This window comes from Lotus japonicus, chromosome 1 (assembly GCF_012489685.1).
Source record: "Lotus japonicus ecotype B-129 chromosome 1, LjGifu_v1.2".
In the NCBI taxonomy this organism is placed as follows: Eukaryota; Viridiplantae; Streptophyta; class Magnoliopsida; order Fabales; family Fabaceae; genus Lotus; species Lotus japonicus.
The window spans coordinates 64,876,726-64,893,588 of NC_080041.1; the positions used below are offsets into that span (position 1 = coordinate 64,876,726).

The 16,863-nt window shown below is 39.2% G+C and overlaps 1 pseudogene; it reads right to left on the bottom strand.

Annotated features, from left to right (window-relative positions):
* Positions 1 to 9,810, bottom strand: part of LOC130738766 (protein VAC14 homolog) — a 34,807-nt pseudogene extending 24,997 nt beyond the window's left edge.
* Positions 9,811 to 16,863: the final 7,053 nt, after the last annotated feature.

Here is a 16,863-nt window from a genome sequence, read left to right on the forward strand (position 1 = left end):
CAGCCAACCCTCAAATTATCATTATCCGAAAGGCAACAAGGGTCCATAATCACAATTAGAATTCCCGCGACTTTAGGATCATTGTTGACATGATTTACCATCTCGTTGTAGGGACTGATGATTTCCATCAAAACTGTCAACCCTCAAATTATCATTTCTGAAAGGCAACAAGGGTCCATAATCAGAATTAGCATTCTCACGACTTTAGAGTCATTGTTCACACGATATACCATCTCGTTTTAGGGAATCACTTTAATGATTTCCATCAAAAGGGTCAACCCTCAAATTATCATTATCCGAAAGGCAACGAGGGTCCATAATCACAATTAGAATTCCCGCGACTTTAGGGTCATTGTTGACAAGATTTACCATCTCGTTGTAGGGACTCACTTTGATGATTTCCATCAAAACAGTCAACCCTCAAATTATCATTTCCGAAAGGCAACAAGGGTCCATAATCAGAATTAGCATTCTCACGACTTTAGAGTCATTGTTCACACGATATACCATCTGGTTTTAGGGAATCACTTTAATGATTTCCATCAAAAGGGTCAACCCTCAAATTATCATTATCCGAAAGGCAACAAGGGTCCAAAATAAGAATTAGCATTCTCACGACTTCAGGGTCATAGTTCACATGATTTACCATCTCGTTTTAGGGACTTATTTTACGAACTCGCATTGATGATTACCATCAAAAGGGTCAGCCCTCAAATTATCATTACCCAAAAGGCAACAAGGGTCCATAATCGAAATTGATATTCTCGCGACTTTAGGGTCATTGTTTACATGTTTAATCGTCTCGTTTTAGGGACTCGTTTTAGGGGCAAGCATTGGTGATTTCCGTCAATAGGGTCAGCCCACAAATTATCATTATTCGAAAGGCAACAAGGGTCCATAATCAGAATTAGCATTCTCACGACTCTAGGTACATTGTTCACAAGATTAACCATCTCGTTTTAGTGATTCCTATAGAAGATTTCCATCAAAAATGTCTACCCACAAATTATTATTATTCGCAAGGCAACAAGGGTCCATAATCAGAATAGCATTCTCGCTACATCACGGTCATTGTTCACATGATTAACCATGTCATTTTATGGACTTATTTTACAAACTCGCATTGATGATTACCATCAAAAGGGTCAGCCCTCAAATTATCATTACCCAAAAGGCAACATGGGTCCTTAATCAGAATTAGCATTCTCAAGACTTAAGGGTCGTAATTTACATGATTAACCATCTCGTTTTAGGGACTTATTTTACGAACTCCCATTGATGATTACCATCAAAAGGGTCAGCCCTCAAATTATCATTACCCAAAAGGATGAGCCATCTACTTGATGAAACATTGTCGTCTTCATAAAGCCTTATATAACTTGAAACAGGTCCCTCGTATCAGAGACTACGATCTACCCTTTATAGTTTGGCTTTATCTCAAGAAAGCGTGATCCCTCTCTATTTGTCTATTCAAACTGGCTCAGACACTTTGTATGCTCTGATGCTATGTTACAAAGGTAGAGAGGTAGAGGGAGAGCGAGAAAGTGTAACTAAATTAAATCAGTTATTCTGTTATTGAATCATGGTGAATGATACAAGTGCTACTCTCTTTATAAAAGAGCCTTGCCTTTGTAGTTAGCTTACATGAGAAGCTTCAAACTACACTAACTGAATGAAGTTGTTAACCAACAGCATATCAAAACTATCTGCCTCTAAGGCCATGAGAGAAATTTTCCCACATATAAACTAACCTTCATCTTTTAAGTTAAGAATTAAAGATTTAAAAAGGATTGTGTTAGAAGTATGTTTATCAAGGATTAAATGTCTACTTGAGGTTTGATACAAGCAGGTAGCCCTTTTTAATATTTGGCTGGTGGTAAGATACATTACATTATTCCTGACATATAGGGATAAAATAGTAAAAGTATGGCCCAAAAAAGCAAAAATAATAATAATAGTGATTATTACAAGAGATTGAAGATCTTTAAGTTTAATCATCATAAACATAATCAACATCTCCATATTAATCATATTTTACCAGACTTGAGTACAAAATATATGCAATTACGAGACATTTAAAGATGTATATTCATGAAACAGTCTGTTTGAATTAAGTACCTGTAATCTAAGATAAGCAAAGATTGGAGTTTCCATCAAACGAATCAATTTATCCAGATGGAGCAGAAACTTGACATGTATATCCTCCTCAACCAGAGATTGAATCACAGCACTGCATGTCTGTAAGTCTGTTAAGGAAGATGCAAAATTATTATCACACAAAGGGAGCATGTAGTCCAAATAAAGCTAGAGGGTAAAGCCGTAAAGCTAATATCCACAAATAGAAATTGTTGTGTGGGTGTATCCATGTGCACATGTGCTAGAGAAAGAGACTTAAAATGGAAACCAATAATCATAACCAAGTTACAGATATCTACCTGTGCTAAAAAGCAAAGACTTATAATTGCCATTGGAGAATGACACCAAGAGGCATACAGAGACACATACTAGTCCTTCCGTGCAGGATTAGCCAGTGATTGCTTCAAAAGATCTTGAATCTCAGATAATTTCGATGATGTAAGTAAGATCAAATTCAGAGCCTGAAAATTTAACAAAGGGAAAAAAAAAAAAAAAAAAAAGTGGATGCAGATGAATACTGTTTCACTCACTACATAGGGTTGCCTAAATGTCAGACTTAATGAAAAGATATAGTAAAAGAACAATTAAACAAGCACAACAAAAAATATACTATTGATAAGTGTCCAAGAACTGTGGATCTCAAAATCACCTAGAATAGTTATACATTAGTCACTACTCACTAACCACTCTAGTTCTATAAAATTTATTGTAGCCTACAACAGAGGACCGTTCAGCATTATTAAGTTAACAAGGAAACAATTTTCCACCAAATAACAGAAGCCGTGACCTTTGAGATATTGTGCTTCTAATTTCATTGAAGTACAATATTTATTTTAAGAACATGAATTTTGGGTGTATCCACATTATTCAACATAAAAGTCTATAATACTACATGTAACCCAAACAATTAAGCCAGTTGTGTAATGAGGGTGCAAACCAAAGCCCACCCATAAAGGAAAATAGTTCTCTCTCTTCCATCCCCATAATTCCATAACGCAGTATAATAATAAAACAGCAACATGAAGTTCATTGCAGCCTTTGCTTTAGCTCTAGGGAAGACTCACAAACCTGAACCATAAGTGATGCAAAATCCAAATCTGATTCTCCTTCTAGTATTGTCGAAACTTCCCGGTAGACTCTTTAGGCATTCAAAAGAACACAGACGGCGGATTATCAAAGCACCACGCCTGGAATTTAATATACAAAAATTAAAATTTTCATTAATGGAAAAGTGAAATTAGTAGTAATAATTACATAGTTTCACAAATTCAAGACTCATTTGTCTCTACTTAGAAAAAAAGTGATTTTAAAATTGAATCGAAAATTGATTATATTTTAGGTGAACTTTTTAAAAGCAGAAATTTATTTATGTTTGTATACAAATATAATAAGTGTTTTTCACAGTAAAATTGATTTTAAATTGTTTGGATCTAAAACCATAAAATGTCTTTTTTCATATAAAATTACATTAAAGGACATAAAATTATGACTAATTATTTTTTCAAAGAATTATTTTACGATAAAATTGTAAATTTGAATTCAAGTAGTGTAACCATAAAAATAGATCTCAATTTCTCTCTCCTCATCCATAACTGATTTTATCAGAAGCTACTCAAAATAGCTTAAGAAAATAATTAAATTTCTGCTTATTTTACGATTTTGTTTTTTTTTTCGAAAGCATACACACACGTAAAAATATACATAAGTGGCTTTTTTAAATAAGTGATTATTTAACAAAATAAGCAGAAACAAGCGGGCCGTACTAAAAGAATCTAGAGCGTGAAGAAAAACATCTTACTTCTCCAAAAGAGAATTATCTAGCCAAAAACTGTGCACTAGGAAAACAACAAGCAGTCGGAAGTGCTGAGGATCTCTTGCAATGCACGCATGAACATCAAGAACTCAAAGCACAACCTATTTCACATTAAAGGATTGTGATGAATTAATGACTCTTTAAGTGAATCATTGATTTCCACAAATAAACAAGACAGAAGAACACAAGTGAACTTAAAAAATATCACCGCTTTATTCAGTCAGAACTTGAACAATATTTGAAAACCAAACCAGAGATTAAACCGTTGATCTCCAGGTCATGACTCAATTAGTTCAACCAGTTAAATTGGTGATTCAACCCTGATTTAACAGTGGTTAACCCAGATAATTTTTAAACATAGATCACGGTCCCAACCGGTTCAACAAAACAATCCAGTTCAATTTTTTAAACATTGACATTCAAGATGGCGTATATGGAAATCTATATGGCCTTCTAACCGTACTTATCAATCCATAATACAATAACAGCACAAAGCGGCGATTAGGTAACAATCAAAGATAGAAATGGAAACTGGAGGTATACTGTATTTTTTACGTATTCAGACCTGATATGTAGATCAACTCTTGAGGTATAGCAGTTACAGCAGCAAAGTTTAGAAAGAAAGTCCTAGGCACTTTGAGAGACCTAAATTCCGGAAAAAACATCATTTAATCATTTTTCCCCATCTGTTTCCTCATAATTCATTTTTAGAGTATCTGAGTTCTTTGATTGTTCATATTGCTCATTTATTGAGTAAAACAAAATCAGAGAAGATTGTGCCTAAAGAGGCGGATTTAAGAAATCCAATCATGAACCATGTAATATTAACAAGATTATCATACACCCAAAATTTTAAATAAAATAAACGTTCATCGGTAAGCAATCTTGAAGTTGATATTCACCCATTATTCAAAAATATTTTATACGTAAGAGAAATGATCTATAAATGTAAAAGTCACAACTTCACCATGCACAAAGATCTTGAGAAATAAATTATAGGATTTTGTTGGGGGAGAAGATGCAGTTAGCACAAGACTACCTCATCAGATGGATCGGAAAGTGCTTTGAGTAGGGTGTCAAATATGTCATCAAGGTATGTCAAAACCTGTTTCAGACAACGAAAGTCAATATATGAGCTGGACACCGAAATCTGTCATATGGACATAAAGAAGATCACCCCACCACAAAACATTTCATTTCAACTGCAAAAATTGATTGGCATTAAGAAAATAAAGTCTTGAAACATAAAAGAAAGAGAATGCCGAACAATAGCTAAACAAATTATACATCATTCATTCACTATGACAACGGCATAACTATTTGCAGAATTGCAGCTTAAGTAGATAAAATTGCAAATTTTGGTAGTATAATTAACTCCACCATGTCAAACAATAACTTCATGGAAATAGCATAGTCTCACTAGATATTTAGGGAAAACCCAAAAAATATAAAAGGAGCATAGTAGAATTATTTTCTAGTTACAACCAAGTAGCGTCCATCATTATTCAATAGAAATAGAGCTCTTAGTGAACCTATAATCAAAATCTTGCCATGATATAGTCCATAATGAAAGAAGTGTTTTCACTGACTTCAGCAAATATCCAAACAGGCATGTAATTGAGCTCTATGACATAGGCTTCAAGGGACATATTGAGAAACTAGATTAACACCACATGTCAATATATAGAAGCCTCAATATATATAAAAATGAAATCTGAATTCAAACAATCTAGTCACCTCAGTACAATGTATGCTTAAAAGGGTTGATATCCAATGCAATGCTTCAATTTGAGTGGCTTTCCATTCACTAGACAGTTGCCTGAAAAATCAAAACACTCTCAAAATCCCTCTACAAAATAATTAGCTCCAACTAGAGTTGGCTAAACAGAAAGGTCCCACATAATCATGTCTAAAATAGCCTCTCAGGCGTGCACACCAATATAGATAGAAACAATTTTTCAATTAAAAGTATTTTGAAATTCAAACCTAGCATTTTTCCAGGTTAGAAAAACTACACCTCCTAGTAATGGATAGGATTGCTCCTGCATCAAAAACTTCTACTGGATCAGCCTTGATTGCTCGTAACTCTTCATTGGTTTCCCGAGCAACCTTAAAGCCAAGAAATATTTCAAATTAATCATTTTGCATCGCAGGCTACAATAAAATCAAATATGGGACAAAACAAAACAAAAATTGGAAAAGTAAATTCAAAAAGAAAAAATGAGGGAGGGGAATGAAAGTAAGAATAGCTCAAACAAGCCTACCACTCTAATTTTCTCCTCTTTATCGGATATGCAAGGCCAAATGGCTCCAAGAATGTCAGCATAATATGGAACAAGCTGGTCTCCTGCAAGTTTGACAAACTCATTTATCTGTTAAAACAAGAAAGCAGAGACATTATTTAAGAAAAAAATAATGAACAAATCAACAAAACACTAAGCAACAGTTTGATGAAACTAAAAACTTGTTTAAGAAGTCAAAACATTGCCATACCACTTACCCATGTGATAGCGGTTAACCTCGTAAATTCATCTGGAGAACCTGCCCTCTGGACCAGAATTTCAGCCATTCGACCATAATCTACAGACTTCAACAGTGGCATTGCTCAAGTCAGAAAATGACTAATGAACAAAACACGTTGCTTTTGTTACAAAATAGTAGGTGAAAATATAGTTAATTGAAAAAAAAAAAAGCCAGGAACAAAAAGGAGTCAGTTTATAGATGGACCCTAAAAGATGGAAACATAAACGTCGGGAATCATGGCTGCTAGCTAACAGGGAAAAACGATAACGAAAGCAGAATTGGGCGTCGAATAGTTCAGAAGCCTTGTTATTCAAAATGTAAATTATACATTATCTGAAGCCTTGCTGAGGAGGTCCTAATCCTAATCTCTTGAAGAAACTCAGAAAGAGCAGAATCAGCTTGTTGACGTATTTCATGTCATGAATCGCTCAACATATTAAACAAACCTGAGGTGTTTATAAACGATTAACTGGTTTACATTAAAATTGTATACAAGGAGAATAATTCGCATATGGATACTTACCGTCAAGAAAATCAGGAAGAAAACCCAGCATATCAATATCTGGGACACTGTCCAACACAGTAATCCATCCTTCCAAAAACTGGCGAACAAATGGATTCAATACACTCATGCACTCCCTCAACACTGGTATGGATTCTTCAATACTGAAGATCAAGAAATAAAAGAAGATTGGTATGAAGCAGTAGAAGTTACATTCAGATATTTCTGTTGACCTACAACAAGCCTTTTGAAATCAAAACACAAGATACAGTTGTACAGAGAAACATATAGCATTGAAGTGAGAAGGTGTACCTGAACTGCTCACTTTCAGTCACAATATCCTGTTTTAATAGATCAACATATGAGCATTAGTTAATCTAAAGAGAATAAATATTTGATTGATTCCCATTTAGAAAATTTCTTAAGCGTGAACACATGTAGATCTTTTCAAAGGCTTGCTGGAGTTGAGAACCTTATTATACCTTCACGAGTCGGTCTAAGAGCTGAGCAGCACTTTGTACATTGCCATATGAGTCAGGAAAGCCTGCATAAGGCATCAAATATCTGGTTGAAGTATATAATAAAATCTCCACTCACAACCTAGCATCAAAACCCAATTTATAATGGAGGATTGTATATTATCATATTGAAGCTTTTCATAGGTCCGTGATTAAATCCTCACCTTAGCTATGTTATATAGTGCTTCACAAGCATAATATCAAACTCTGCTATCTTGATCAGAAAAAGAATTTAATACAGGAAGCACAATTTGCTGTCAAATAAAAGGTGAGTAGGTAAGAAGAAGAAAAAGAAGAAGGACAGGGTAAATGAATACACAAACAAACACGCGCACACAGGAAATGGGTGTAAGCGGATTTGATTAGATCGGTTTTTAAATAAAAAATCACCTAATCCAATATTTTTCAGTTATCTTATTTTATCATCCATTTCAATCCATCATAAATTTAATTCTGATCCTATCCAAGTCAATCTAAAGCGACTTGTATTGGATCAGTTTTCAGTTTGAATCTTCTTTTTTTTCTTTTAAAGGGATGCAAAATTAAATAAATCTCAAAATATATAATAAATGTGCTATGTCCCCTCACGTAGGATCTGGTCACAGGTCTAGACACAGGAGAGTTCTTCTTGCGACCCAGACTGGAGAAAGAAGTGGCTCATCCTTGTCAATATGCTAAATGAAATCCAGAAAAGTTTAAAAGAAAAAAAAAAATTGGGTTTATGGTGTGTTTGGTTTTGGGTTTCTTTATTGATTTTTTCAGTTTTATTAGATCAGATTGCCACTGTAGTAGGGACATGCAAACTCATACATATATGCCAGGCCTTGTCAAATTAAGTTTATAATAAAGTGAAAGATGATTGCAATGATGATACATGTTTTTGACAAATTCATCTTAAAAGAAGATATTTCAACCAAGGTAAAAAAACAGAACAGGGCCACCATCTAAAAGTAATTAGCGTGTCTAGTTTTGGTAACAAAAACTGCAAAATTACACCTATTATTCCATGAACTGACATGCTTGCAATTGCAGTTCCAAAATGCAGTGGTTTTCCAAATTGCCTTGTGCTATATAAGCTACAGAAATGCTATGGAAGAATGTTAAAAACTATTGTAAAAAGTCATCAGAGCTTCTTATGAATTACACATTGATACAGATAGCTTCTTCTTAATCGCGAATAGCGGTCTGTCGCGGATGACCCCCTAAAATGAAATCCCGTGTAAGGGAAGGCCGCTATTGGCCACAAATAGCGGGATTTCACGCCGCAATTCCATCACGGCAGAGGTCCGCTACACGATGGCGCTATAGCGCCACTATCGCGCGCGATCGATAACTATGATGGGCACAGGATAGCTTCTTATGAATTATTGAGCATCTAAAGTTACAAAAATAGATATCATTATACACCTCTAAATGCAGCCAAGCCTATTAACCCTAATAAAAGAAAAAAAATACAGACTTCAAAAACTATACATTCCAGTAACTAGTGGGCAAACCTTAAAGCTTCATGCAGCCAAGCCTATTAACCCTCCCTAAAAAAAATAACATGCTCAAATTATTACTTCCAACTAGAATCAACTGGAATAATAAGTGTATTCTGTAGTCAGCAAATTGATCACAGCAGTTATCCAGCAGTAGCAAGCCATGATCTCCAGCAGTAGCAAGCTGCTTCAGTATTGCATTAACCTATTTCCAAGAACCCGCACCACAAAACCCTAAGCATTCCCCAAATTGCAATTGCATTATTAACCTCGAGGAAAAGGAAAAGGGAAATCGAAAAACCTCGAGGGCAGCATTCTTGCGCTTCTCGTCGGCGAGGGTGCAGAGCACGGCTGCCGTAACCACCAAGAGAGCGTCCACCATGGTTGTTGGAGAAACGCAAACCCATGAGAACCCACAAACCAAATATAGCAAGAACCCACAAACCAAGCTTTGAGGAACGCAGACATTGCGGACATTGTAGAGGCCAGGGGATTCAACCCCATCGCTGTTTGTGACCAAATTCGAGAGGTTCCTCGCCGGAAGAAGCGTTTTCGTTTGTGGACTGCGGTGGTTCTTGCGGCGGTTCTTGGGGGGTTTCCGGTTGAGAAGCGCTTCGAGGCCCGGGGGTATCATCTTGAAACGACGTCGTTGAATTGGGAATTTGAGGAAGATTGAAAACCCCTAGAGTGGAAGAGAAAGGGAAAAGGGAGAGAAAAAGGAGGGATGAAAATGAAGGGAGAAATGGAATTTGAAAATGGATGGATGGAAAATAGACAGCTTCTAACGGCGTTTACGTGAAGGAAAACACAGCACAACACACAAAGGCCAAAGCTTTGAAATGGAAATTGAATGAAAGAAGAAAAGAAACGGTGATTATATATGTATATAGGAAAACTGAGAAGACATATTTTTAAATAGTAAGGTAAAATAAATAGGAATTTATGATTATTTTTTTTGGTTACAGGAGGAAAAGTAACTAAAAGACAGAAAAACTAGCTAATTGCATCTAGATACAAACTATCATAAACAAAAGACGGTGGTCTCGCCCAAACTTGGATCGGTGTATCACTCTTCCCCGCCTCACGAGCTAAACAATCAGCAGTATTGTTCTTCTCCCGCTGGAAATGCAAGACACTGACGCTCTGAAACCTGGCCATCATGCTCCTAATACGAGTAATGTTATCCCTCACCCAATAAGTACTAGTGTCGCTACCAGATTGTAACATCGTCACCATGTGCAGGCAATCACTATAACACTCTAAATTGCTGATTCTTAAATCCAGGGCATGTTTCAAGCCCAACTCCAACGCTGCAATTTCTGCCAAAAAAGCACTCCCAGGCCCCGCGCTCGTAGAAATAGCGGATTGCCAGTCCCCATTACCAGCCCAAAGAACCGCCGCACATCCCATTTGATTAAGCAGAGGATCCCAGCTTCCATCCGTCGTAAGGCGTACAGTACCAGTAGTAATGCTAGGAGTGGAAGATGTAGCAGAGATGGAATGGTGAGCAGGTTGATGCAACATTACCTTCTTCCAAAGAGCAACATCTCGAAGGATGTTTCGCAGAATCTGATTTAGTGTCCAGTGGTTACCATCAAAGGCTCGATGATTCCGCCACCTCCACATCCACCAAAGCACAGCCACGCCCAATGTGCACTCACAGTGACGCAGCAGACCAAGAAACCAAGCATCAAACGAGATGTGATTATCCAGAGATGGTAAGGATCGGCGAAAGTGTAACCATAGGCTGCGTGAATCCGGGCACTGTCGGAAGATATGATCAACATCTTCCAGGTCCGCATCACACCTAGTACAACTAGCGTTAGCTGCTAGGTGACAATGGTTCCTCTTTGCATTCGTTGCCAGGTCCTCTTTCCCAACCAGCCATAGGAAGAAGCGGATACGTTCAGGAACTTTAAGTTTCCATATCAATCTCCAGGGTCCATGGGAATCATCAGTATGAGGGGTGAGACTATGGTATGCGGAACTAGGTGTATACCACCCATCTGGTGTGTGAATCCAACGCAGGGTATCCGCTTCTAACCTTGATGACGGAACTGAGACAGCTCGAATCTCTTCCATTACTTCTGATGGTAGAACAGTGAACAAGGAGTCCAATTGCCAAGCCCCATCTCTCCATAAATATGAAACTTGTAGCTTAGTGTCTGTAATGTGGACAAAGGGTACTCGATCACATATTCTTCCTGTCCCAAGCCAGTTGTCATACCAAACAGAGGAGTGTCCATTCCCCAGCAGTGGTTTGAAACTTCCTCCAACATACTCTTTGGCTCTAATAATACTCCTCCAGATATACGATTCACCATTCTTACGGGTGCTGTTAAGAATGAGTTCTGATTTCAAGTATTTCTGAGCAAGAGCTTGCACCCAAGGCTTATCATGATCATGCAGCAAATTATCCACTAATTTTCCAAGCATTGCCACATTATTTTGTCGAGCACCCCTAAGACCCAAGCCTCCGTGCTCCTTCGGTTGAGTAACCTCTTGCCAAGGCACCAAATTCCAACCTCTAGAGCTGCCTCCTTTGGCCCAAATACAGCTACGAACTCTTTTATCCACCACATCACACACTGATTGCGGAAGCCAAAGAGTTTGCATAGAGTAAATAGGAATGGACGTTAACACAGATTTTGCTAAACAGAGCCTCCCCGCTCTATTTAACAATCTCGTTTTCCACGAAGCTAAGCGAGCATTGATCCTCTCGAGCATAGGTAAGAAATGATCCCTAGTAACTCTTCCTCTCAAGAGAGGGATCCCAAGATATTTTCCAAGGTTGCTGGCCCTTTGAATACCCAAAATAGTGGACAACTTTTGTTGGACAGTGTGAGTAACAGTTTTAGAGCAACACATCCTAGACTTCTCCAAATTAACCCTCATTCCAGATGCCTCACAAAAATCTCTGAGAGTATCGGCCACAACAAGCATTTGTTCCTCATTCGCTTGACAAAATAACAACACATCATCAGCAAAGAAAAGGTGAGAGATACATATGCCCTCCTTGGCAATGTGAATGGGATGCCAAGCCTTCTCATTAACCCTCTTTTGGATTAGAAGCGCCAATCGTTCCATACAAAGGACGAAGAGATAAGGGGAAAGAGGGTCCCCTTGTCGAAGTCCTCGTTGGGGTGCAAAATACTCAAGCTTGGAGCCATTCCATAAGACAGACAAGGATGCTGACTGGACGCCCCTCATGATTAGATCCACAATGGGTGGTGGAAAACCAAAGTCATGTAAAGTTGCTCGGAGGAAATCCCAACTCACACGATCATATGCTTTCTCTAAGTCCACTTTTAAAGCCACCAATCCACCCTTCCTCTTGTAGGAATGAATTGTATGCATTACTTCTTGAGCTAGAATGATGTTATCCTTGGTGCCCCGACCTGGAATGAAGCTCCCCTGAAGAGGGCCCACGAGATCATGAAGGAGGGGTCTAAACCTGTTGACTAACACCTTGGTGATGACCTTGTACGCGACGTTACACAAGCTGATCGGACGAAGATCTTTGAACCGGAGGGGATTCTCTATCTTGGGAATAGGTACAATAAGAGTTTCAAGGAGAGAGGCATCTCCTTTCCCTTGTCGGAAAGCATCAGCCACCAAACTATAAAGGTCTTGGCCCACAATGCTCCAATATTGTTTGTAGAAAAAGGCCTGAAACCCATCCGCGCCTGGAGCTTTGAAGGAATTCATACACATGATGGCTTGGCGAACCTCCTCCAAGGACACCGGACGAATGAGATCCTCTCTGTCATTCACAGAGATGGAGGGCGATCTAATATCCATGATGTGATTCCTGCAAACCTGTGTATCAACAGAAAAAAGGTTAGTGAAAAAAGCTTGGGCTCCCTCCTTCAAAGTCTCTGGATCAGTACACCACACGTCCCCAACAAACATGCCATGGATCTTGTTCCTCTTCCGTCGTATCACTGTTTGAGTATGGAAAAATTTTGTATTGCGATCCCCAAACTTCACCCACCGTTCCCTAGACTTCTGGAACCAAGTCAACTCCTCCTGAGTTAGGATCTGCTCAAATTCCTCTTTCAACGCTTTTTCTAGTCGCAACATAGACTCTGTCTCCCTCATCTCCAATTCTCGTTGCACCCCTTGAAGTCTCCTCTCAACAAGTTTCTTTCTTCGCGTGATATTACCAAAGACATTTCTGTTGAAGGATATCGAAGCTGATCGAATGTTGTTTAGCTTTCCCACCAAAGAGGGCGGTGGCTCCTTCCAGGTATCACGAACCACAGATTCATAGGAGGGATGAGTTGCCCAAGCTGCATGAAAGCGGAACGGACGTGTTGTAGGATCCTCCACTGACAAAGTGCACCGCACTAGGACGGGACAATGGTCTGAGTAGACCCGAGCAAGATTCTCAACGTAAGCTTCTGGGAATCGGTGCCGCCAAGAGATATCCCCCATAGCCCTATCCAGGCGCTTTGCGATTGTTCGTTGGCCATTCCTCTTCCTTTCCCAAGTGTATGTGTTGCCCGTTGCACCCAAGTCGATGAATTCACACTCCTCTATCATCGATAACATGCGGAGAGCTCGAACCTGGCAGAAATCTCCACCTGATACCTCAGAGGGATAACAAATCTCATTGAAATCACCGGTAGCAAGCCATGGTCCCAAGAACTGGCTACGCAGGTTTACCAAGTGTGCCCAGAGGTCCTCTCTCAAGACAGGGTTAGGGCTAGCGTATATGGCTGACAGAATCCACGAGTTAGTGTTCAAGTTGATGGACACGGATACCACCTGCGAGTGTACATCGATCACCTGAACGGTGAAGTTTCTATCCACCGGAGCAAGCACCCAAATACCACCACTGTGCCCTACCGCTTCGGAGACACCACAAAGTTCGTACCCTGCATGGCGCCAAAATGTCGCAACTGACTCAAACTGACAATGAGTCTCAAAAATAGCAAAGAGAGACGGGTGGAAAGAACGAATTAAATCCCGAACCCTCCTTTGACCACGAGCTCCTGCTCCTCCCCGAATGTTCCAAGCTAAAATGTTAAAAGGTGTGCTATCCATAAAAACTTATAGAGCAGGGAGAGCCGAGCAGGATATATCAATTCCTGCTGAGCTGTGGTGTCCCAGAGGTCTTTTCTCCAGGGTCGAAAGGGGCAGCACCTATGGCATGGGGCGTCATTTCGTTTCCAAAACTCTGCACTTCATTTTCATTGTTGAGGAGAGAGTAACGGTTCCCATCCTTATGTTGGAGGTTTAAGGTAGTTTGGACTCCATCCTCCAGCACGTAGACTTTTTTGTTACCAATCATTCTCACCGCCGGCAAGGCTTTCTCTTGTCTAACGGTAGAAAGTTCCATAGTGAGTGGAGAAGACATGCTTGCCCCTCCATGCAGCACTGAATTCGTGTGAGGCATGACCATTTCTTTTCTTATCCTTTTTTTTCCTTTGCTGTTCTCTCCTGAATTGTTGGCACCATTATTGTTATTATTCATTCCAGCATTAAAACGCATGGGCCCCCCAAATATTGCTCTTGATTCTTTGATAACCACATGCTGATTTGTTCCATTCTTTCCTTCCTTAATTTTAGCACCCTCACGAGCAGCAATTTTGGTTTTCAAAATCTTAGGGGATCTTGTAACCGTCATCCACTCACCGTGAGCATTACCAGCGCATTCAATTTCCCCTGAATTCATGCCACGATCAACGTTCACCATCCTTGCTTGGTCGGTGGCTGTGGTTGTTCCTTGTACCGTATCCTTTTGAACGCATGCCGACGTCGACACCGTCGGCGTATTTACCTTTGTCACCTCTGCGACTGGCTTTGGTTGTGGTTTCTTAGGCTGTGGGATCGGCGTGCCGGTGCAGTTTCTGGCGAGATGGCCGTAGCAGCCACAGTGTGAACATAGAAGGTGTAAGCCTTCGTACTCTACGTTATACCAAGTGCCACATAATCCAACTTTACCCAGTACAGGTTTGTTCAACTCAATCTCCACACAGACACGTGCGTAACGTCCCCTTTGCATGTCGACAGTGTACATATCCACTTTGATCGGAGTCCCAACCGCCGACGCCAGCGTCAAGAGGATGCTTTCATCGTAAAACTGAAAACCAAGACCGGGAAGACGAATCCACACTGCCGTAGTGCTAATCTCCGAATTCGCCGCCACAAAATCTGGTGTCCATGGCTTAACGGCCAAATAATGATCATAAATCATCCATGGAGCTCCTGTCATGGCCCTCTCCCTATCCTCCAATAGATCAAACTGAACCAGAAAATACCCATGGAGGATGTCGCGCACTTCAATCCCTCCTGCCGGCTTCCACATCGACCGTAGGCGATCGCATAAGGCTCTGTAACCGATTTGCATACCTAGCAGTTTGACCACCAAGCAGTCCTTCCAAGGCAAGCAGATATCATCGTAAGTCTTTGGGTCCTGAAAGTTAAACATGGGGAAGTATGAACTCCCATCAATGAGATCCTTCTTCATGACACCAGCCTCCACAAGGTTCCGAATAGTTTTCCTTTTCTCTATAGTTGCCTTGCCAAGCACCTTCTCCTTAAACGTAGGTTTTCTGACAGGTTCCTCCGGCGGCTCCCCTGTAGGTTTGCCGCCGTGATCGCCACCAGTATCGCTCTCAACTTCCATTAGTAAACCCTAGCAATTTTTCAATTGGTTCTCTCAAAAAGATCTAGGAATTTATGATTATTAAGAAAACATTCATAATATAAGTTTTTACGATCAAAATTTTAAAATAAAATTACAAGTGTGGTGATGTCGATGCATCAAAAACTATTTTACCCATTTTTTAATTTTAAGAAACTAATTAAAACAAGCTCCTTACATGAAATGAATCTTACGAGTTAAGCAATCCGCAATCGAGACATGTTAACGTGTCCAAAGTTTTCACATAACAAGAAAGTCCAATGGAACCTGAATCTCTCATGATAAGGACTTGCTACACCATTTTTTTGCTTTTAGCAACAAGGGCATATGCAACAAGTAAAAAGTGTCGCTAAAAGTGCCTTAGGATTAGTTTGTGCATGTTGTCATAAATGGTTCGTTTTAGGCAACACATTTTATCACAACACTAAATAAGTGTTCTCTATGTAATAACAGGGAACAATTATTACGTGATAATTATTGTCTTTTCTCCACAATAGGTTACATCTTCTTACAGTGTTACTGGAGAGCACGAGAAATAGTCCCCAAAAGGAATAGGTAACGCCAGAACATGAGACAGTTTAAAATTGTTGCGTGAAGTTGTGAAAAACAAGAATCGTTACCTTTTGTGTCTATGGCTATACTTTTCAGCTGTTCTAAAAAATAAAGAATGTTGTAGATCCACGATCTCCAAGCAATCTTTTTTAAAAATTATACTTAATTGAATGATTTTACTTGTTAAGTATTTAGATTTTATTTTGTATTTTAATTAATTTGTTTTTAATTTATAATAGTGGTTGTATTTTTGTTTTTTATTGAATAATGTAAATAGTGAAAGTTGTATTTTGATTAACTAAATTGCAGGCAGTGAGTTTGGGTACGGGCACATAGGTACTCAGAGGATATATATGGAGATGGGTATTCGAGTTGCTACCCAAGAAGGTATGGAGACGGGTACGGGTAATTTTTAAAAACGCAGGTATGGGGACTAGTACTACAGTACCCTACCCATTGTCATTCCTACATTTAATATAAGTGTCGGTTATGGTCAATGCAAAGTTTTTATTCTACGTTGTAAATCGACCAAGCTGATGTTATTTAGAGTCGGGCTATAACGCTAATTTTTATGAATTTGCATTGGTTTAGAGTCGACTAAACCGACGCTAAAGCGTAGCGCCTACCTAGATAGCTTCAAACCATTTAAAGTGAGCGGACGCTTGTTAAATCGACGTCAGTGTTAG